Below are 15,649 nucleotides of genomic sequence, written 5' to 3'. Positions count from 1 at the left end.
GACTAATCAACTCTCCAAAAACTGCATTTTAAAAACCATTACATTTGGTTCCAATGGATGAAATAATGGACCAAGCTTTGAAAATAGGAGGACATTTCATAGGATTTCAGGAAAACACAACTAGCTCAACAAAACTTAACAAGTAAACAGACAGACTCAACCACTAACGTGTCAATTGTAGAACTTTGTTCTACTTCCTAAAATACTTAAAAAATAACTTCAATAATGACACAATTTTTTATTGTTTGTTTATCTGATTTTTAATCACTTGTCAGCAATCCAGTGCTAGTAAGGAGGCTCAATGACATCTCCAGGACTCATTCAACTCTTTTTCCTGTTTTGCCGAACTTAGCAGGGACTTTTGACCTTAAATTTGCAAGCTGGCTGCTGCATTTCCAGTCATGCATTGGCATCTGAGCAGAATAAGAGCAAGAACAAAAGACTAGTACGGTCACTGTATACAGTCATCCCTCAGTATCTGCAGGGGGATTGGCTCCAGTATTCTCCACGAATACCAAATCCACGGATGCTCAAGTGCCTTATAAAACATGATATTGTATTTGCATGTAACCTACATACATCCTCCAGTATACTTTAAGTAACCAGTTCTTATACTGTATTGTTCTTTTTACTTGTGATATTTTTTATTATTGTATTGCTGTGTCTTATTGGTTTTTTTCAAACATTTTTGTTTGTTGTTTTTGAGACAGGGCTTCACTCTGTTGACACCTGGAGTCCAGCGGCTCAATCTTGGCTCATTGCAGCCTTGACCTCCCCAGGCTCAGATGATCCTCTCACCTTATCCTCCAGAGTAGCTGGGACTACAGGTGCACGCCACCATGCCTGGCTAATTTTTGTAATTTTTGTAGAGATGGGGTTTCAACATGTTGCCCAGGCTTGTCTTGAATTTCTGGGCTCAAGCGATCCACCCACCTCAGCCTCCCAAAGTACTAGGATTACAGGCATGAGCCACGGTGCCTGGCCTCTGAATATTATTGATTGATAGTTGGTTGAGTGTGCACGTGCAGAACCTGCAGATAAGTAAAGCCAACTGTACTAGCAAAGTTTTGCCTTATCATTAAGGATAGCAAGACTTCCTCAAATATTTGGACTCAAAACTACCTGCCAGAAACATGTACCATGACCACCCACTGTCATAAGGAAATGAAGTTTACTTTCCAGTCTCTATGATATAGTAAATAAAAAAAGAAATCTCAATGAGAGAGAAAGAGAAAGGAAGCCTTCAGTAGCTGCCAAAGCAGTAGATTCAGTGGTATTATCTGGGGGAGGAAAAGGTACTTCTCTTAATGTACTTCTTCAATTAATGACTATGCTTTCCTAATACTGGTCTAAGAATTTACACTCAGAATCATGAGTAGAAGTGGATGGCTCCCATCAGATTAAAGACTACTTTGACAGGAAGAGTGAAACTAGTTCCATGTGGACAGAGAATTGAATGAGACAAAATTCATAATAAAGGGATTACGGCAATGGAAAGCCGCAGGGCAAAAACATCGCATAGGTACTTAAGTCTAACACCATTCTGACTACTCAACAATGATCGTCCCCATCTTCCTGCAGTGCTTTTGTCCAGTAATCTGTAGCCTTGTTCATATGGAAGGTGGGTATCCCTGGGTAGATTATAATTCATTTTAGCCAGTTATAAAAATCCAAAACTCCTTTGCCAGTGATTAGACTAACAGTGTTTATATGACCCCCAGTTTTAGCCAATGAGACATAAGGACAAAATCTACTGGGAGTGTATAGAATAAGGTTTTCTTCTGGATTTAAAAAAAAAAAAGCAATTTTTTTTTGTGTGCCTCAGAGTTGCTATTGCCATCTGTGAGAATGAAAAGAGCTGTAACCTACACAAATAGCAAAAAGGGAAAATGTAAAAAACATGTGGGTACCTGATGATTTAACTTAGTTACTGAAGCAGCCCTGAAATCACCCTCCCCTGGATTTCTTATTGAGATAATAATTATTTAAGTCGCCATTAATTGGGGAGTTTGTACTTGCAGCCTAGAGCATTTTAAATGATATTATATCAGTTAAAAAGCAACATTCACATTAAGAGTGTAACATTCAAATTAAGATTTTAGGAATCCAAAGAAGAAATTAAGGGGCTAATTTAGATCACAGATCATGGTCTCGGATTTAGACCCATGAATACAGATGCAGGAGAGAACAGAAGTAAATAAAAAGGGGAAGTGTTCACGATAAAGTAACTTTATGAATTAAGTACATTTTTTTCATACAAAATGGAATCTTGGAATCTAAATAGAAGATTAGCTCTCATTCTTTGGCCAACACAGATGTGACAGTTTATTGACTCACTTATCAGTACAAAAGTCACTGTGCTATTACGCACTGGGTCTCAAAGTAGCATATGCAACAGCCCAGAAAATGGCTTTGATGGGAATAAGACACTAATTAGGGCTTTTGCAAGGGCCCAGCAGGTCTGCCATGGCACATCTGGCAGAAAAACAATGGAGAGTGTCTGTGATTGACATGAGGAAACTCTGACATTAAAGTATTTCTGTCAGATTAACATTTTTCTCATGCTATGATTCTACTGGCTTTTATGAAATATAAACCTTTATTAAGCTGAATAAAATTTATAGCAGAACAAAAATGATGATGAATAACATATGAAGTTATTTCATTGTAAAATGTACTTTTCAGGAGGCATTAGAGGAAGAAAATGCAATATAACTGATACATACTTTGTGATAATATCCATTTACAATTAGGATCATTTCTGGGCTATGTGGTGTGATTGCTAGGACAAATCACAGTGTATGCCGTAACCTTCCCACACTCAATATTTTTATCCAATAAAATAGTGTGTTCAAAATCAATCTCAAGGGCAGCCTTGAAGGAGAAAAGAAGTAGGAAAAGAGTATAACACTTTGGTCTGTGGAGAAGGAACAGCACAGTCCCTCCAGCTATTCATTAATGGTAGTGGAGGGATTTATAAACTGATTAAATGTGTTAGAATCTCATCTGACTTTGCCAGCACTATCATGTTTCACAAAGACTTTAATATACGAAATCTCACTTAAATTTGAACCAATCATGAGTAACAGACATAAATATTCTTCTCCTGATGTTCTGTATTAACCTCTTCCACAACATTCAGTGTCTACCCTTCTCCTCAGTTCCCTGTGACCCATAAGAATGAACTCTACCAATGATACCACCCGAGCTAGCTTCTACTTGGATTCAGCCAATGGGAGGAATGACTGGGAAATCAGAAGGTGGGAGGAGGAATAAGCTTCTACTTGGATTCAGCCAATGGGAGGAATGACTGGGAAATCAGAAGGCGGGAGGAGGAATAATTCTTCCCCAGCTCCCTCACTATGTCGGTACCACAGTTCTTGCAGTGCTGTATCCATCTATGGCTTCAGCATCTAATGGGAGTGCCCCTCCTCAGTGGCTCCTATTCTCACCAGGCTCCAGTGACACATTTTTCCCTTTGAATTTTCAAGCCTAGTGTGGTAACAGCTTCCATGATATTTAGGTCTTAGATGTGTTGATATCTGCTAACAATTTCCTTAACCCTGACCATACCTCTATAAATAATTTATCAGAGTGTGACTTCTCTTTCTGTTGAGACCCCAAACCGACACATTCCCCACTTCAATTATGAGGTTTAGCATTGTTAACTGACTTTTCCAAACACACAGCTAGTAAGTGACAGTAACTTACCTATCTTCTGTTCTCAGTCCACAGCTCATTCCCTTACACCATATTGTCTTTATATGTATATACATTTTAAATACCTGCTTTCCTCTTTCCACTTCTGTGTATCACCAGAGAAACTCAATTATCAATAGTCAAGACCTAGAAGACTTCTCAATTTGTCATAATTTCAAAAAGGCTTTGATCAGTGTTCATTTCAGAAAAGTATCTGAAATGCAAACTCATTGAAGCATTTTTTCCATCACTTTCATAAAAATTATTCTTCTAAGTAAACATATGATCCTCACAATGCTGAAAAGTTTTGGGAAGGAATGACTTATTAAGAAGTAAGCAGTTCAGCAGAATAAGACTATTTTTTCTGAAATTTTTTTTTCAGAAAAATATGATTAAACAAAGTAACAAAACAAAGTGTCTCATAATAGCCATTCAATTCTTCATTCATATCAGTATAGCCCTGAAGGCACACAATACTTAGGCCAGCATTTAATTGACTGAGGCCATGAAAATAGCTATAGGGAAGTCATATCAAGAAGCAGAGATACATTCTCTGTTTCATTTTTTTCCTTTTTTCTGTGATTGGTTTAGAATGCATAAACTCATTTATAGAAATAACTAAAAAATTATAACAATCTTTCAGTTCTATTTTGCTCTTTCTGAAATCATGATGATTTTGGATATATGTAGAATGATACCATTAAAACTGTCGGCTGTGCATGGTGGCTCATGCCTGCGATCCCAGCACTTTGGGAGGAGGAGGTGGTTGGATCACCTCGGACCAGGGGTTCGAGACCAGTCTGGCCAACATGGCAAAACCCTGTCTCTATTAAAAACACAAAAATTGGCCAGGCATGGTAGCACACTCCTGTAGTTGTAGCTATTCTGGAGGCTGAGGCAGGAGAATTGCTTGAACCCAGGAGGCGGAGGTTGCAGTGAGCTGATATCGAGCCAGTGCACTCCAGCCTGGGTGACAAAGCAAGACTCTGTCTCAAAAAAAAAAAAAAATTACAATGTTATAAAATTAAAAACTAGATCTTGTCTTTAATTATATGATGACTTCCTCCTAGGTGAACTTTATGTTTTTATTTCAAAGACAAGCTAAATTTTTTAAGTTGAGCATGAACCAGATTATTATAATTACAACTATTTGACTATGAGTACTTTTTCTCCTAAACTCTAGGTTCCTTAAGAGCAGGTACCACATCATAATCATTTCTGTAATTTCAGAACTACTCTGAAATATAGTGGGTACTAGCTAAATGTATGCTGAATTAATTGTGATATTTTAGCACAAATATACCCTGATAATTCTTTGCCATATTTGTACTAAATTCAAAATGTTTCCTAATGACTATAATGTTGTTTCTGTGAAATAGGGTTATATATTTTCTTCTAATATTCCTCAAAGACAGTATGTCAGTCAACCACCTTAGAACATTCACACTTCTATCTATGAAATTCTCAGCCTACTTTTCCCCAAATTTACAGTAACAGTGTAACTGCTAGCTACAGTTTCTATATGAGTGTGTGTCTTCACAAGCACTCTGGACATGAAATGCTTTTGTACATGTATAACTGACAGCACATAAGACAGAAAAAAGACTTTACTTGAACTTTTTAAAAAGTAGATATTGTTGACTCTGGACACCAGAATCTTAATTTCAAATTGCTCAATCGTTGGTTGAGTCTCAAGTTCAATCAATTTGAGCTTTGGGAAGGAATGACTTATTAAGAAGTAAGAAGTTCAGCATAATACGACTATTTTTTCTGAAACTAATTTTCAGAAAAATATGATTGAAAAAGGCAATAAAACAAAGTGTCTCAAAATAGCCATTCAATTCTTCATTTATATCAGTATAGCCCTGAAGGTACAAAATACTTAGGGCAACATTTAATTGGAGGGGCCATAGTGCTTGGCAAATTGTAATACATGTACACATCTTCCTTCTCTCTTCCATTTGTTTGAATTGAGAATTTTTTTCTTATTCCACTTATTTTTATTTCTGTGAATTTGAAAGTTACTCTTATTGTTCGCCCTAAAATGTTAGGCACATATTTAACTCTTCAAAGATTAAATTATTATTTTTATCCTCTCAAACGAAATAATATAGCTTTAACATCCAACCATTGATATCACCTGAAAGATATATTTCTCTCTCTCATTTATTAAGCACTATGGATCGCTTTTTTTTAACCACCATTCATTTTATTGCACTTTGTGAAAGAAATTATACTGAATATGTAAAAAAAACTGTAAAATGTTCAAATAATAAATTAATAGAATTTAAAAGTACATTCTTCTTTATCTTCCTCCCTACCTCCCACCCATTCCAGTAATAATCCCTGTTAACAATTTAGTTTGTATCCATCTGGATTTACTCTTCTACACTTACAAACAGGTAGATATAGATGCATATATGCATATGTATGATTTGAAATGATTATTATTTTGAAGGTTTTAATAAATTGGATCTTTTTTTTTCTTTTTCCTTTACATCTTCAAGAGATTTTTCTGTCTGTACAATACATCATTTCACTGAAGAGGAAATAAAGACCCAGAAAGGTGAAGTGACTTGCCCAAAGTCACACAGCTATTAGCCCCAAAGATCTTTATGAAAGATTTTCCTCGCTTATCAGTCAGGATAGGCTAGATTGTACTTCTGGCAACAATTAATCTTTAAAATCACAGGGGCCTGCCACTACAAAGATGTGTTTCACACTCATTTAATAAGTCCATCACTGTCTCTCCACTCACCTTACCTCCAGGACTCAGAAGCAGCCTCTGCCAGTCTCACAGCAGAGGTAGAAGGAAGATGCCAAATCATTACCTGGCCCAGAAAGCTTCCTCAATAACATTCCATTGGTTAGAGCAAATTACAGGAACAAACCTGACATCAAGATGGAAGTATAATTGTCAACAACAAGAGGAGCCATAATGCTTGGCAAATTGTAATACATGTGCATGTCCTCCTTCTTTCTTCCATTTGTTTGAATTGATTGAGAACTTTTTTCCTATCCCATTTTTTTCTCTCTGTGAATTTGAAAGTTACTCTTAGTTTTTACCCTAAAATGTTAGAAGCATATTTAATTCTTCAAAGATTATTATTTTTATCCTCTCAAACAAAATTATTTAACTGTAATGTCTAAGCATTGACTTACATGCTATTATTCTCTACTATTTTAGTTATTTTTATTATTTCACAAATCATATTCTATTGCTTTGGGTTTTACAGACAACATTTGTGGTGATTTATCCATTTTTAACACATATTCTAGTAACTCTTTCCTTTTTTAATTACAGATATTCATTGTGGAATTATTTTCTAGCCTTTCAGAGTGTATCCTTTAGAATATCTTTCGGTAAGGAGCCATTAGTAATAAACTCTCTGTTTGACTCTCACTAAAAATGTCTTTATATCTCCCTCTTCCTTGGTTATACTATTCCAGGTTAAGATTTATTTTTGTATCACACTTTGAAAATGTTATTTAGCTATTTTTTGGCTCCATTATTGAGGATGAGAAATATTTGGCTGATCTAAATGTTGTTTCCAGTATTTAATCTGTCTTTTCCTTCTGGGTGATTCTAAGATTTTCTTCTTTGTCTTTGATCTTCAGTTTCAGTAGGATGGATCTTAGGTTTGACCACAAATCTCATAAGAGTTATAGTTAGATTGTCTTAAGAGATATTATATTTTCTCCCGAACCCAGAACCTCAGCAAAGAGTAATTACTCCTTGTTGGCCAGGCGTGGTGGCTCACGCCTGTAATCCCAGCACTTTGGGAGGCCAAGGTGGGCAGATCACGAGGTCAGGAGATCGAGACCATCCTGGCTAACACGGTGAAACCCCGTCTCTACTAAAAATACAAAAAAAAATTAGCCAGGCGTGGTGGTGGGTGCCTGTAGTCCCAGCTACTGGAGAGGCTGAGGCAGAATGGCGTGAACCCGGGAGGCGGAGCTTGCAGTGAGCCAAGATTATGCCACTGCACTCCAGCCTGGGGGACAGAGAGAGACTCCATCTCAAAAAAAAAAAAAAAAGAAGAAAGGAACAAACTTCAATTGTTCCCAATGCAACAGAAACTCCCCATAACAGTCAGTGATTCTACCAACCACATATTTAAGACATAAGAAGAGGAAGAGATATCTCCTCTGCAGATACCTTGGGGATATGTTTTTCAAAGTCTAGAAGCAACTACTTTCATTTTGGAAGAAAATTCAGTGGACAGAATGGAAGCCTGCCCATAATAATACTCCATTTGTAGCCCCCACTTCTCAGTTGCCACAGTGTGGAATTTTAAAGCCAAACTTTGTGCATCAGCTTCCCAAGGTGGGAAGCCTACAACATCCTCTTTCAGGTTATGAGATTCATGGACAAACCTCACCAACACAGGTGATGCTCTTCCCCCACTATGTCCTCTATATTGACAGTGATAAGGGAAAGAAGAGCGAGTCTCTTACTTCCCTGAACATTTCTTCCTGAATATAGCTGTGACAGATCTCTAGCATCTGTTTCTGATAGGTTTCTTAACAGAACAGTGTGTTAACTGCAGTTGTCTCAAAGTGCTTTCTCAGGACCTCTTCAACAGAATTTATCAGCCACTCCACCAGTTCTTACAAGTTATCAGGAGTAAAGAGACCTTCTGGGATTTCATCAGCTTCATGTTTATACAGAGGTATGTTTTGCTTTCCTGTAAGAATACAAATTTCTAACAGAAATTTTAGGTATTCTTTGCTTTGCTTCTCTTCAAGGGTTAAAGATAAAATGTCCTCATCTCCTTCTTCCGCACTTGGGATTCTAAGCATTGCTGTTACTAGTTTCTTTATATTATTTTCTTTTCCTGTTGAGAAGTTTGGTCATTTTTTTTCCTGTTTCCATGTTCTGATTTCATCTTCACTCAACTCTTTTATTCATTTTCTATGTCTACTATGTGGATTGTCTAAATGATTGGTAAGAGCACATCGTGTGGATGTTGCATTATCTCAAAGAACTGCCCTATAAATACAAGGTCTACAGATCATAGAGTTCTCAAAGTGTTTGGCATATAATTTATAATGTTTATTTAGTTGATTAGGTGTTTTATTTTCTAAGTCTCTGCTCTGCTACAATTCTCCACCCTCTCCTGGCATCTGGCCACAACCCCCAGAACCTGAAGAAGGCCAGGTCAGACTCCTTGCTCTTCCCTTTGCATTTGGGGGCAGTGCTGAAGTTCAGCCTTGTCACTGCCTGCCTGCTGACCCAGAACCTCATCCCACATCCTCAGAGTAGCCTACAGGCCTGTCTGGCTGGAGAGAGAAGCCTGGCTGGTGACAAAGGGAGGGGCAGGCTACACATGCTTTTCTGCTTTTAAATTCCAGTCTTTATTCAGGTAGGATATGTTTTCTCTCTAAGCTCAGTGTTTTGAAATCATCAATACCACCAATAACATGGCAAACACACTATGAGCATTGACAAATTACTGACAAGAAGACTAAGAATTCTCCAGAACCACAATTAATGATTACTAGTTGAACTCTATTTTCTATTTTCACATAGATTCAAGTAAGTTTTCAGAAAAATTCATCATTATCCAAACCTCTCACTATCCCATATCTAAAGGGAACCAAATAATTCAGATATTCAGATATCACAGCATCCTTTACCATGTGAACACAACTATCCAAACAAGTTATCTAAACCCAGGAACTGAGTAAATTCAAAGAACAAAGGTTACTTGAATTAAATAAGACCTAGTATAAGAAAGTGATATGTATGGCATAGATGAGGTAAAGAGTATAGACTTTATGGACATAAGGAAGATCAGTAGAAGATAGAGAACTAGGTAACAAAAGAAATAGACATTACATTTCCCTAATTATAGGCAAGAAGAGAAACGCATCATATAGGTGAAATGTAATTTCCAAGAGCCATTCCTCATTCATCTTCGTGAAAAGTCTATGATTTTTTTCTTATATCATCCTATCAGATATCTTTTCTGTATTGATTAAATATGGTTAAGAATATCCACTTGTTTCTTTGGCAGGGTGCTTTAAGTTTAACAGCTTCAGTCCTACTTACGTGCATTCTAGCTGTAGTTTGGATATGTCACTGACCAAGAAAAATGAGTGGAACTGCACAGATAAATTTGTGAAACAAATTCTCTGCAACCTCTTTCTTTCTTCTCCTCTGCCCCCATCTATAACTCTCAGTGCCAAATGCAAGCACATTTCTAAATCTCCTTGTTAAACCGAGAAAGATTCAAATACATTTATACTTTGAAAAAAAAAAAAACACATTTCCTCTGTGTTAACTCTGCTTGTTCTATTTGTTTGTATGGTAAGCTTTCATCTCTAATTGTGAAATGCAAAGTTGTCTTCTGTTTAAGAGTATCTAGCTTCAGCCTGCCAAGCAGAAATTGTTGCAGGATGCCTGAGAAATCTTCTAGGAAGGATAATAGTTTGATTTTTCCTGTTTCCACTTCCCTCTCCAAATATTGGCATTTGCTTCCTTGGAGAATATTAATCCTTGGCCTCCAAGTTCACTTAAACTGCTAAATGAGGAAGGCTATATTCCACAAACATGTCTTCCCCTTTAACCACTCTACCAGTCCAAAAATAAGAGACAAAAAAATCCCATACAGATCAATAATAATTTTACAAATTTGTTTTTTACTTCTTCCAAACCTGTCCTGGCTGTCATTCCAAATGAATCTCTATTAGTGGAATTTCAAATGTTGTGCTAAGTAGCAGGAATGTAAGTTTGGGGCCTAGACTCTTGGCTATCAAACACAACCCAACAAAACCCTAGCTATGGTGTTTTAAACTTAAAATTTTGTTTGTGGTCTAGTTATATATGAAATTCAGCCATTTCTTTTTGGTTTGTATGTTTGTTTGGGGGTTCATTTTGGTTTTAATTTTTTTATTTTTAATTAATTTTTAATTGACGAAAATAGTATGTATAGTGTACAATGTGATGTTTTGATATATATATACAGTAAAATGGCTAAATCAAACTACTGAACATATCTGTCCATTACTTTACATACTTGCCATTTTTTTGTGGTGAGAACATTTAAATCTACTATCTAAGCAATTTTTAAGTATACAATACATTGTTTTTAACCATAGTCACCATGTTTTACAGTAGCTCTACTGAACTTTTTATTTTGTCTAACCGAAAATTTGTATCCTTTGAACATCTTCTCTATTCCACACTGCAGCCTCTAGTAACTACCATCATACATTCTGCTTCTATAAATTTGACGTTTAAAAATTCCACATATAAATGAGATTATGCAGTACTTGCCTTTCTGTGCCTCGATTATTTCACTTAGCACAATTTCCTCTAGTTTTATCCTTGTTATTTCAAATGATAGAATTTCATTCTTTTTTAAGACTGAATATTATTCAATCTTAAAAATTGTGTATATTTCCCACATTTTCCTAATCCATCCATCCACCCATGATATTTAGGTCTTTCCATGCCTTAGCTACTGTGAACAATGCTGCAGTGAAAGTGGGCGTGCCGATACCTCTTCAGCACCATGATTTCATTTCCTTTCTAGATATATCCAAAAGTGGAATTGCTGAGTCATATGATAGCTCTATTTTTAATTTTTTGAAGAACCTCCCCACTATTTTCCAATATGGCTGTACTAATTCACATCCCCTCCAATGGTGTTACAAGGGTTCCCTTTCTCTATATCCTCCTTAACACTTATCTCTTGTCTTTTTGATAATAGCCATCCTAACAGTATGAGGTAATATCTCATTGTAGTTTTGATTTGCATTTCCCTGATGACTAGTGATATTAACAATTTTTTCATGTACTTTTTGGCCATTTGTATATCTTTATTTGAGAATTTTTTTTTTTAGGTCTTTTGCCAAATCCTTAAGGAAATCAAATAAACCAATTTGTAATTGGGTTATTTGCGTTCTTGCTATTGAGTTGTTTGATTTTCTTAAGTATTTTGAATATTTAACCCCTTATCAGAGGTATGGATTGCAAATATTTTCTCACATTCAATAGGTTGTCTCTTCACTCTGTTGATTGTTTTCTTGTTGTGCAAAAGCTTTTATTTGCTTTTGCAAACATTTGTAATTCCATTTATCTATTTGTAATTCCATTTATCTATTTTTGCTTTTGTTGCTTGTGCTTTTGAGGTCACATACAAAAAAGAAGAATCTTTGCCCAGGTCAATGTCAAGGAGCATTTATCTCATTTTCTTCTAGAAGTATTACAGTTTGAGGTCTTATATTTAAGTCTTTATTTTTAGTTGATTTTTATATATAGTGAGAGATGAGGCCCTAATTTATTTTGCATATGAATATCCAGTTGTTTCAACACCATTTGTTGAAGTGTGTGTTCTTGGCAACTTCGTTGTAGATCAGTTGACCACGAATGCAAGGATTTATTTATGGGCTTTCTATTCTGTTCTATTGGACTACATGCCTGTTTTGTACAGTACCATGCTGTTTTGATTACTATAGCTTTATTCTCTTTGCTCAAGATTGCATTGGCAATTTGGGGTCTTTAGTGGTTTCATCTGAATTTTAAAATTATTTTTTCTATTTCTATAAAAAATGTCCTTGGGATTTTGATAGAAATTGAGTTGAATCTGTAGATCACTTTGGGTAGCATGGACAGTTTAAGCAACATTAATTCTTCCAATCTCTGAACATGGGATATCTTTTCATTTATTTGTGCCTTCAATTTCTTTCATGTATGTTTTCTAGTTTTCAGTGTACATACACATCTTTTATCTGTGGTTAAATTTATTCCTAAGTATTTTTTATATGCCATTGTAGGCTGGGAGTGGTGGCTCACGCCTGTAATCCCAGCACTTTGGGAGGCTGAGGTGAGTGGATCACGAGGTCAGGTGTTCAAGACCAACCTGGCCAACATAATGAAACTCCATCTCTACTAAAAATACAAAAAATTAGCCAGGCGTGGTGGTGGGTGCCTATAATCCCAGCTACTTGGGAGGCTAAGGCAGGAGAATCCCTTGAACCTGTGAGGTGGAGGTTGCCGTGAGCCGAGATGGTGCCACTGCACTCAGCCCTGGCGACAGTGCGAGACTCCGAATCAAAAAAAAAAAAAAAAAGCTATTGTTTAATTTCTAGTTCTTTCCATCACTCACTATTTTCTGCTTTATTGGATAGTAGGATGTTTCTGGCTTTGTAGACCTTAATTTTTTCCATTGCCTCTACTCAACTAAATTTATTCAATCAAAATAATTTATCTTAAATCTCACCCACTCCTTGGATTTAAAAGGCCCCTAAACTAATCCATTCACATGGGTACTCTAGCCGTATCTCTACCTCCAACCATAAGGCTGAATCATGGTGGTTTTCTATTACACTGTTGAGCTGTGTCTACGATGTGTTTAGAGAATTATGAGAAAATTCTTTTTTCAAGTTCTCCAAGTTATTAATGAGAAAAAAAGATGAGCTATTTCTTAAATTAAATATTTAATTGTTGCACAATTCTAGCAAATGAATTAGTCATACTCATGTATAGAATGCCTTTTTTTAAAAAAAAAGCCCTGAGAGTTAGTATGACATAAGCCAGAGCAGGAAAAACACTTTTTTAAAAAGTTCTTCTTCTTATTATTATTTATTTATTTATTTATTTATTTTAAATTCTAATTGACAGAAAATAATTGTATATAATTCTGGGTCCATGTGATGTTTTGATATATGTATACATTGTAAAATTATTAAATCAAGTGAATACACATATGCTTTCAAAATGGATGAAACAAAATGAAGCAGTTAAAAATCCTGGTACTAGAAGTTTATGTAGATGAGTTTAGTTTTTCCACGGTTGTTCAATCTCAGAAAAAGAAAATAGCTCATATTGGTGCTAAGAGTACATGATCTGAAGTATGCCAGCTGGAAAAACCTTCCTTTAGAGGTTATTGACCTAAATTTCAAAATTGGAGTTCCATTTTGAGACAACTTACAGACATTTGATCCCCTATTAAAATAAAATCCGTCCTATTTCCATCTTCATCCCATGGGTATTATCATCTTTTGTTCTAGTAATACTTTCTGGATAATCAGTTTAAAATTTAATTTTAAAATATGACATCTGAGATAGCAGATGAATATATTAAGGAGGATATCATAGTGTTGCTGAGGATTGGACCTGTAATGTGAGTGATTTATTAGTTGTGAAAACACTAATATTTCTGTTTTGCTATAGTGATCAAAAGCTCTTGCTTGGAATACAAAAATGAATTTTTAAAATATAATTTACATATTCAACTAATCAAGCTGTTACAGTTATTATCCTACAAAGCAAATTTTATAGTCCTATTTCTTCAGTTTATTTAAGAAAGTAATGTTGAAAGAAAAGTCGTAAGACCAACAGAATCACTCATTTGCTGTTCATACTTTTGCTTTCCTATAACAGTTCTACAGTCCCTCTGAAGATTTATCTGCAGCCTATGAAGAGCATCAGCCATAATAAAACCATAGTAATAAAAACTCTTAGCTCAAAACTAAATGTTTAATTATTAGAAAGTCAAAATTCAGTTAAGTTATACCAAATCAATTGTTCTCTCTCATGTAAAGAGAATGAAATGTGAAGGACAAGAAAGCACTAAACACATTTGTGATTTTATTTTTACCCACAGGAAGCAAAAGAAGAATGTTCCCTAGTGAAGAACTGAGACAGATTATTAATTTTATAATGACAGTCCCAAGATTAAGCAGTAATCACTCTTTTTGGTTGTATAATTGCTAATTCAAAACTATCCAAAAAAGAAAAACCTCTTAACATCAACATAATGGACCTGGGATGGCTGAATGGAACATCTTGCCTAGATTTGAGAAGTCCATTGTACACCACATTAAAAAATAAAGCTATGGCTTGAAGATTAAGACAGGAAGAAAACTTATGTTTGAAGAAATATTCTAGTTGTTTCACCACAATTTTAATGTCAAATTTTTAAAAATATTCTAGTTGTCTTACCTTCTGACCAAGAAGAATTCTCTTCAAAATTACGTGGTTCCTTGAAAGTTCTCTAATAAATATCAACCTCTCTTAACTACTTGCTATACGCTACCTACAATTTGTATTTTACTATATGTAGGTTGGTTTATTGTCTTCATAGGTTTTACAGTGAAAAAAGAGTTAACTAGCTGACACACAGAAGGATATAGAGCAATTTTAACAAAACAAATATTTGGTAAAATAGAAATGTATGTTTATTGCGGCACTATTCACAATAGCAAAGACTTGGAACCAACCCAAATGTCCATCAATGATAGACTGGATTAAGAAAATGTGGCACATATACACCATGGAATACTATGCAGCCATAAAAAAGGATAAGTTCATGTCCTTTGTAGGGACATGGATGAAGCTGGAAACCATCATTCTCAGCAAACTATCACAAGGACAAAACACCAAACACCACATGTTCTCACTCATAGATGGGAATTAAACAATAAGAACACTTGGACACAGGAAGGGGAACATCACACACTGGGGCCTGTCGTGGGGTCGGGTGATGGGGGAGGGAAAGCATTAGGAGATATACCTAATGTAAGTGATGAGTTAATGGGTGCAGTACACCAACATGGCACATGTAGACATATGTAACAAACCTGCACGTTGTGCACATGTACACTAGAACTTAAAGTATAATAGTAAAAAAAAGAAATTTTATACACTGTAAGCAAAGATAGCATTGTAGTCATCAGCAACATAGGTATTAAAAGCTGACCTAATAATGCCTTTTTTATCCCAATGGTCCAAAGTCATAGTGGCTTCTAGAATATAACCAAGGATGGGAATTAAAGTTTAATGCTCTGCCAGGAAGGCATTATAGACCATGTCCTTGATTTCCAGTTCCCTACTTAGTGATTGTTTTTGCTTGTGTCAGGTGGGAATGTTCAGAAGAATAAACATTATTTAATAACTTCTGCAGAGCTGGAAGACTATCACTCAAAATAACATCTTTGA

At 35.6% G+C, this 15,649-nt stretch overlaps 1 pseudogene; it reads right to left on the bottom strand.

Moving 5' to 3' along the window:
- Positions 1-317: 317 nt before the first annotated feature.
- LOC129534577 (52 kDa repressor of the inhibitor of the protein kinase-like) lies at positions 318-9,202 on the bottom strand (annotated as a pseudogene).
- Positions 9,203-15,649: the final 6,447 nt, after the last annotated feature.

This window comes from Gorilla gorilla, chromosome 5, assembly GCF_029281585.2.
Source record: "Gorilla gorilla gorilla isolate KB3781 chromosome 5, NHGRI_mGorGor1-v2.1_pri, whole genome shotgun sequence".
In the NCBI taxonomy this organism is placed as follows: Eukaryota; Metazoa; Chordata; class Mammalia; order Primates; family Hominidae; genus Gorilla; species Gorilla gorilla.
This window is presented reverse-complemented; position numbering and strand designations above follow the sequence as displayed.